The 8,767-nt window shown below is 47.9% G+C and overlaps 1 pseudogene; it reads right to left on the minus strand.

Moving 5' to 3' along the window:
• Positions 1-286: 286 nt before the first annotated feature.
• Positions 287-400, minus strand: LOC120933977 (annotated as a pseudogene).
• Between the last annotated feature and the right edge of the window lie 8,367 nt (positions 401-8,767).

An 8,767-nucleotide genomic window follows, 5' to 3' on the forward strand; every position in this document is an offset into this window, starting at 1 on the left:
CATTATTAGACCCTCAAGCACACCTCAGCACCCCTATCCATTATATGCCTTCAGTGTTGAAGGTGCCGGAACTGTGTTCTCCAGCATTCTTGAATAAAATCAAAGCCCTGCCTACTGCACACTGCTGATCTTAAATTACTATTGCTGCCCGACTTATGGAAACTCTTCGATTTGACATCTCTCCCCATTAGTCAGGACAGGGCTTTTAGTGTCTTCCTGGGGGAATTACTCCCATGCCCCAAATCCTGTGGGCGCCCCTGGTTTCTCTTCCAGCCACTACTAGTCTTTAGAGTCCCCATAAAACCAGCAGAGATACTGTACAGCAAGCTATTCCTACCAAAAGAGATACTACTAAGAACAGATACTACACTTGATCTTACCCAAAAGGCAGAGAAGCTCTATATAGAGCTGGAACTTCTCCTGAATATTAAAAAATGGCATGAGTTGAGGGAGGACGTGTGGAAGCTGAGCTCCACACAGGCAGAGCGAATCCATTGCCATCCTCGCCTCAATTCACATCCAAGTCAGCAGTCTTTGCAGCACCTGCCTTGGGAAGCTATCTGCGGTCGGCCGGGCGTGTTTTGAGGCACAATTGCCGAGGATCCTGGGTTGTGGCCGGAGGGAGATCCGCTCCACGCCGCCGCCATCTTGCGGCCTGTGCTTCCTCCGGAGCTTGCGGCGCCTGCATCCTGGACACCGGAGAGGAGAGCTGCCTACACCGCCAGCCGAGGCACCCCCGGAGGCCACAACCTGCCCGCTCTGCTGGGGATAAACCCCCGAAATTCCGGCCGTGGATCGCGGAGTTCCGCGGCGCCATCTTGCGGCCTACTGTCCGGGCCCCTTTCTCCACCAGGACACAGTGAGTAAATAGGCTCCGGCCTACCCTGAACAACTGACTTCCCGGGCTGTCACCAACTTGCGGCTAGGTGTGGGGATAGGATCGCGGTCTGAGGGGGTGATACTGGGCCTACACAGACTCTAAAAACAATCAGCCGGCCCCCCCTCTCAGGAAAGTCTGCGGCTTCGGCCTACTCCTGGAGGTCGGCGGACATCTTGCTGCTCCACAGACTCCCAGCCTTCTCAGTTAACCAAAATACCCCTCTCCCCTGATTAGTGCCTTGTTGGAGTCACCTATAGACTGCTGGGCTCATTCATTAGCCGCTGCCTGACTTCGTCCCAGAAACACTTGCATCCAGACCAATTGTTATGTAGTCCACCACTCTAGAGAGCGCAGGGGGAGCGCTATTGCTACGCAACCAATGGCTTTGTGACCCCGCTGCCCCACTCCAGACACAAGAACCGCTGACAACTGTAGCGACATCGCCGCTTAAAGGGTGACCCTCTCAGGGCGTGGCTAGCCGCGGACAGAGATGGACGCCTGAGAGCGGAGCTCCATACAGGCGGGACACTTAGCAACATAAAGCAGCAGACCAGGCGAATCTCACGACCCGTGACCAGCACCCACACCCTTGGGAAACCCTCCGACCATGACAAGGAAGAGGAAGGAGGACAGAAAGCCGCACAAACTGACGGAATTCTTCCCGCTCAGTCAGCATGGAGATAGGCGGGATGGCGCCGGCGTGTCCTCCACGCCGGCGCGCCCTGCTTGCTCTTCTCCCCTCTCCTCTACCTCACATAGCAGGCACAGTGGATCCCAGGGCAGCCCGCAATCATGTCCAGACACTCCACAAACAGCCAGTCCAGCAAAGGCTAGGTTTAGAATGGAGGAGCCGCAATGCAGCCCAGTGTCGGGGCCTGATGCAGATTCAGGGGATGACACGAGGGAACTCCCTGCTCGGATCGAAAAATTCCCCACCACAAACCAGCCTGTCATGGATACTATGCTGAAGGACATGCTGCTCTCCCTCAGAAGCACCATTCAGGCAGACATGATGTCCTGCATAAATAAGTTTCACAAAGACATACAAGTAGTGGAAACAAGGGTGGAACATATTGAAACCAAGATGAACGAATACGCCACTACGATCAATGATCTTGTAGACGCCCAGGAACAGGGAGAAGATGAGTTGGAGGGTGTCAAAGCTAAGTTAGCAGATTTGGAAGACAGGAGTAGGAGAAATAATTTAAAAATAAGAGGAGTCCCTGAATCAGTGCAGCAAGGTGAGCTCAAAGCCTACACCACCACTATGTTCTCAGAGCTACTCCCAGACCTCACAGCGATCGTCATTACGATCGACAGGATCCATCGTCTCCCGAAACCATCTTATCTTCCCGACAATATACCCAGAGATGTTATCCTGAGACTGCACTTCTTTCACGTTAAAGAGCAATTAATGGCGGTCATGCGTTCCAAAGACCTCATACCATCCAATTATCAGCACTTGCAATTCTACGCCGATCTTTCTCAGTACACCCTGAAAAAACGGAGAAATCTGGCTACTGTAACTAAGGCACTGAGAAAATATCAGATAACCTATAGTGTTGCTCACGAATATTCGCATTGCGAATATTCGACTCGAATATAGCATATTCGAGAAATCGCGCTATATTTCGAATTTCGCAGTGAATATTCGCAATTCCGAATATTCGCATTTTTTCAATTTGATTTTTAAAACAGATCACATCCTATCGACGTCTAAAAGCATTGCTGGTATGATTAGAGACCCTGGGCCGAGTAGCTAAGCTGAGGCGATCCTTTTATGTTGCCAAATTGAAAAAAAAAAAATTGCGATTTTTCGCTATTGCGAATGCGAAAATGATTGCGAATTTTCGATAACTGTGGTAGGAGAACTCTGATTGTCTCTGATGCAAAAGGGGGGGGCTTTGTGTATGTGTATGTTATGAATATTTGTATGTTTGATATTATTTTTTTTTGTAAGAAGGAAAAAATTGCGCATACCTTAAAAAAGGGGAGAATACAGCAGCAACTCAAAAATGTTATACAACATAAATTAATACAAGACAGAAAATGGAGTCGCTCTACAAGAATAAAAAATATGTCTAGTGACAAGACATGTGGGCAAATTATAAAATAAGCAAGCGCAAATAACTTGTGAAATACACAGTGAAACAAATATATAAAGAAATATAGTCCCAATAATAGAAAAATAATCTTTCATAAAAATGTCTTTGATATGTGAAGTGAAAAAAAGTCCAAAGCATGCAGCATGAACGTGTTCAATCTTCAAGGTGTTTGATTGACAAACGGCTGTGACAGATGGATAGAGTAAAGAATCACCACCAATGCAAAACACTTTTTATTTTGTATTGTAAAATATCACGAATATTCTGAGCCAATCAGAGTGCTCCTTCCGCATTTGCCGAATATTCGCAATTATTTTGTATTGTAAAATATCAAGAATATTCTGAGCCAATCAGAGTGCTCCTTCCGCATTTGCCGAATATTCGCAATTATTTTGTATTGTAAAATATCAAGAATATTCTGAGCCAATCAGAGTGCTCCTTCCGCATTTGCCGAATATTCGCAATTATTTTGTATTGTAAAATATCACGAATATTCTGAGCCAATCAGAGTGCTCCTACAGCATTTGTCGAAATTGCGCAATAAATATCGCATTCGCATGTTGCGATATTTCGATAAAATATCACGAATATTCTGAGCCAATCAGAGCGCTCCTCCAGCATTTCTCGAAATTGCGCAATAAATATCGCATTCGCATGTTGCGATATTTCGATAAAATATCACGAATATTCTGAGCCAATCAGAGTGCTCCTACCGCAGTTATCAAAAAATCGCAATTATTTTCGCATTCGCAATAGCGAAAAATCGCAATCATTTAATTTCGATAAAATATCACGAATATTCGAATTTAGCGAATATATCTCGAATATTCGAATATATATTCGAGATATATCGCGAAATCGAATATGGCATATTCTGCTCAACACTAATAACCTATAGGTGGGGTTTTCCAACCAGCATCACCATTACTAAAGAGGGCAGAAACCATGTGGTGAATTCGCTGGATGGTGGCCTGGCCTTACTCAGAGCATGGAATATTCTCCCTGTTGCAGCAAATGATGCTGACACTGTGAAAAAACCGAGGCCTGTGACCCAGGAGTGGACGACGATCACCACCAAAAACTCTACAAAACACGCCTAAAGCCTGGCTTACATTACCACAGTATTGAGTCCCGCCGAGGGGGGACTTGGCTTTCTCTAACACAAACGTTTTCCCCCCAATTGTGCCTGAGCAGCTTCCTGCTGCACTTGAGATACTATTGTTCTCATTTGACCATTTGGTCAGTTCTTCAGTTAAATGTTTGCTGCGGCTCTGATGCCGGAATTACAGCCTTGTTTTTTTTATTTTCATTTTCAACTTATTTTGTTTTGTTTTTTCTTGTCTTGCTATTTTCCGTCCGCCGAGGCTCACCCGGAGGGCCGGCTGGCCACTCACCAAGATTCGTCTGAGATTTCATTTATTGGACAACTATCTCACTACCTACAACCTGGATTCGTCTGTGAACCTCCATGGAGCACCACCGACACCGACGAAACCCAAGGCTGTATGACCATCTTCACAATCGTGAGTACTATGCTTACACCCACTGTGTGCATCTACAAGTGCTTGGGCTGTTCCCTACACACAATGGGGGAATCTGCTCAACTTCCATTCCACCTCTCTCCAATATGGAGTTCTCATATCAATGACACTACTCAGGAATTAGGGCAGTGACGTTCCTCTCTATCAATACTAAGGGACTAAACCACCCCGTAAAGCGTAGGGAAATGTGGGCCGAGGCCCTGCAACATGGAGGCGACATTCTGTGCGCTCAGGAAACGCATTTCTGTGCCTCGGCACAACCCCACTGCTCTCACAAAAAATGTCCACATGTTTTCACGGCGAGTGCCGACATTAAGAAGCGGGGAGTCCTCACAGCTATATGAGACTCAGTATCCTTTCAATTACATGAGGAAATCAGAGATAGCAATGGCAGATTCCTGATCATAATACGTGACATTAACTCAGTTACGTATACGCTGGTCAACGTATACTCCCCTAACCGTCACCAATTACGCTTCATTAACAGACTTATGAAGAAGGTTGAGCGTATCAGGAAAGGCGCCTTGCTCGTCTGTGGGGACTTCAACCTGGTCCTTGACCGCTCTATGGACTCTACTTACACTCCCTCCCGCGTGGGCCCTTCGCTTCAGCAAACAATATGACAACACAGTCTATTTGATGCTTGGAGGTGTCACCATGCTGATGAAAAGGACTTCACCTTTTTTTCATCCCCACATAGGTCCTATTCGAGGATCGACTTATTTTTGGTTGACTTTGGCCTGCTAAACAAAACTACCAAAACGGCCATTAATGCTATCACCTGGTCGGACCACGCGTCCATTTCTCTCTCAATATCTGACGCTTTCTCGGTGGGCACATGTCCAGTATGGAGAGCTAACCCCACACTCCTACAACTACCAGACTCGAAAGCCTCCTTGGAAGATCACTTGAAGGAATTCTTTGAGGTTAATGTGAACTCAGTTGATGACTGTTCTGTTTTATGGAATGCTCATAAAGCTTTCATGAGGGAAATATTTATTAAGATTGGAGCAGGGGTAAAGAGGCGGAGGCAAAAACGCATCAAAGACCTAACCAGTGAAATTGAGGTTTTGGAAGATCAGAACAAACAGGCCCCATCTCTTTTGATCTCTAACAAACTCACAAAGCTACGATGTGACCTTAGGATGTGCCTTCTGGATGACTTTGAGAAATCATCTAGACGGCTTAAAGCCCAATTCTACGCTAATAGTAACAAGGCAGGCAAAATTTTAGCTCGTCGACTCCGCGGCCATAGATACAAATCTAAGATACCCTTCATCATCCACCCCACGTCTAGAGTTAAACATTACAGTAGGTGAACTCGATATTGTGTCAATCTCGCTCCCTTTCTCGGCTAGATTGACCACCTACGAGCCCCATCGCGGGAGCCAGCGCCGAGCTGGCTTGCCGCGATGGAGACAGAGCCGTCATAGAAGCGACGGGAGATTTTTATTTAAAGTCCCCGCCGGATTTTAAATAAAAATCCGGCATGGGTTCCCCCTCAGGAGCATACCGGGCCCTTAGGTCTGTTATGGGTTGTAAGGAGAGCCCCCCTACGGCATAGGGGGTCCCCCTACAATCCATACCAGACCCGTATCCAAAGCACGCTACCCGGCCAGCCAGGAAGGGAGTGGGGACGAGCGAGCGCCCCCCCCTCCTGAGCCGTACCAGGCTGCATGCCCTCAACATGGGGGGGTTGGGTGCTCTGGGGCAGGGGGGCGCACTGCGGCCCCCCCACCTCAGAGCACCCTGTCCCCATGTTGATGAGGACAGGGCCCTTTCCTGACAACCCTGGCCGTTGGTTGTCGGGGTATGCGGGCGGGAGGCTTATCGGAATCTGGGAGCCCCCTTTAATAAGGGGGCCCCCAGATACCGGCCCCCCACCCTAAGTGAATGAGTATGGGGTACATCGTACCCCTACCCATTCACCTGCAAGAAAAGTGGTAAAAACACAAATAAACCATACAGGGTATTAAAATATTTTATTAGTCTGCTCCGGAGGCCTCCCCTGTCTTCTTTAGCTCTTTTACCAGGGTAGGCTTCTTCTTCCGATTTCCGGGGGTCTTCTCCTGCTCTCGGGGGTCTTCACCGCTCTTCTGTGACGTCTTCTCCGCTCCGGGGGTCTTCTCAGCTCTTCTGTGACGTCTTCTCCGCTCCGGGGGTCTTGTCAGCTCTGGGGGGGTCTTCTTCTATATTCGCCGCTCTCCGCTCTTGACTCGGCGCACCCCGGTTCTTCCTCCCGCTGTCCGGTTCCTTCTCCTTCAGGGCTGGCCGCCGCTATACTGGCGGCGGTCAGTCCGCTCTTCTGTAACGTCATCTTCTTCTCTTCTTGTCTTCCGTCTTCTCCAGATGTTGACACGCCGGCCGGCTCTTCTCGCTGCAATGACGTGTGCCCGGCTTGCGTCAGATTTATATAGGCCTCACAGTCCCATCATGCTCTGTACCTACCCATGTGATACCTACCCACGTGGGTAGGTATCACATGGGTAGGTACAGAGCATGATGGGACTGTGAGGCCTATATAAATCCGACGCAAGCAGCTACTATGCCTCCCTCTACAATCTCGAGCAGGACCCCCACACCTATCAACCTAAGCCAGCCCTGATAGATGATTTTTTGTCCAGGTTGTCACTTCCCCGTCTGACATCTGATCAACTCCAGATGCTAAACTCCCCATTTTCCACCCAGGAAGTTCATAGGGCCATAGATTCTCTGCCATCTAACAAATCCCCAGGCCCAGATGGGTTTATAGGGGAGTATTATAAAACATTTAAACTGATATTGTCTCCCTACCTGGTTGAGGTGTTCAATGGTGCGGTTGCCTCGGCTTCTTTCCCCTCAGAAATGTTGAAAGCGTTGATTATTACTTTACCCAAGCCAGGGAAGGATCCATCTGAACCACAACATTTCCGGCACATTTCGCTTCTTAATATAGATTTAAAGTTGTATGCTAAACTCATTGCCCTTCGTTTGAATACAGTTCTCCCGGGCCTGGTGCATCCTGATCAATCTGGATTCACGATGGGGCGCCAGACATCGGATGCCACTAGGCGCTTAATCAACATTATCCACTGCTTAAATAGAACAAGAACGTCTTCTCTGCTCCTCGCTTTGGATGCAGAGAAGGCGTTCGATAGGGTACACTGGGGCTACTTAGCTAAAGTGTTAGGTGCTTTTGGCTTTACAGGATCAATTTTCTCGGCCATTATGGCGTTGTATACCTGTCCGACGGCACAGGTGTTCACGTCTGGAGTTTTATCCACGCCATTCCAAATCACAAATGGCACACGCCAGGGTTGCCCGCTTTCTCCACTGATCTTCAACTTGGTGATGGAACCCCTGGAGTGTTACATTCGCGAGCACCCACAGATCTCTGGTTTTAAAACCCCTAGATCCACACATAAGATCGGCCTCTTTGCTGATGACGTGATATTGATATTGTCGGATGTGGAAAAATCCCTGGCTTCGGTACATCAGGCCTTACGAATGTTTGGTCAAATGTCTTATTATAAGGTCAATGAACACAAATCCTATATTTTGGGCTTAAACATAAGTGATGGACTACAGAAAAAGCTAGCCAATTCCTTTCCATATACTTGGGACAGAGTGGGGATAAAATATTTAGGCATCACCCTTACACCAACAACCACCACCTTGGTCAGGGCTAACTATACACCCTTTCTGGACAGGCTTAGGAGCAAACTGCAGGAGCTGGCGAAAACGGAGTTGTCCTGGTCAGGTAGATTGGCGGCCTTTAAGATGGTAGTACTGCCGCAAATGATCTACATATTTAGAACGCTCCCTATCCCAGTGCCGAAATCCTTTTTCTACGCCGCACAATCATTTCTCAACAAATATTTATGGCAAGGTCGGAAGGCTCGTTGTGCATTCTCCAAACTAGTCAAGTCTAGGCGGGCGGGTGGGGTGGGCATGGTGGTGCTGAGGGACTACTACATAGCAACTCTCCTAGCCCAAATTAAAGCATGGTTTCCAAATTCGGGGCATAAGAGATGGTCGGAATTAGAGAGTTATCAGATACCAGGTCATGATCTATATACTTTCCTCTTAATGTCTTGTAGCGTCAATCTGCAACGGGACGAGTTCTCCCCGACGATTCTGGCGTCGCTTCAGGGGTGGGATGCACTTACCTCTCTTAGTTTTCACCAACAAGCGTGCTCGAAGGTACCTGTCCCGATCCAGTGTCTGACCAGCGCAATCCCTAATGTGAATTTGGACGAATG

Source organism: Rana temporaria, chromosome 3 (assembly GCF_905171775.1).
Source record: "Rana temporaria chromosome 3, aRanTem1.1, whole genome shotgun sequence".
Lineage (NCBI taxonomy): Eukaryota > Metazoa > Chordata > Amphibia > Anura > Ranidae > Rana > Rana temporaria.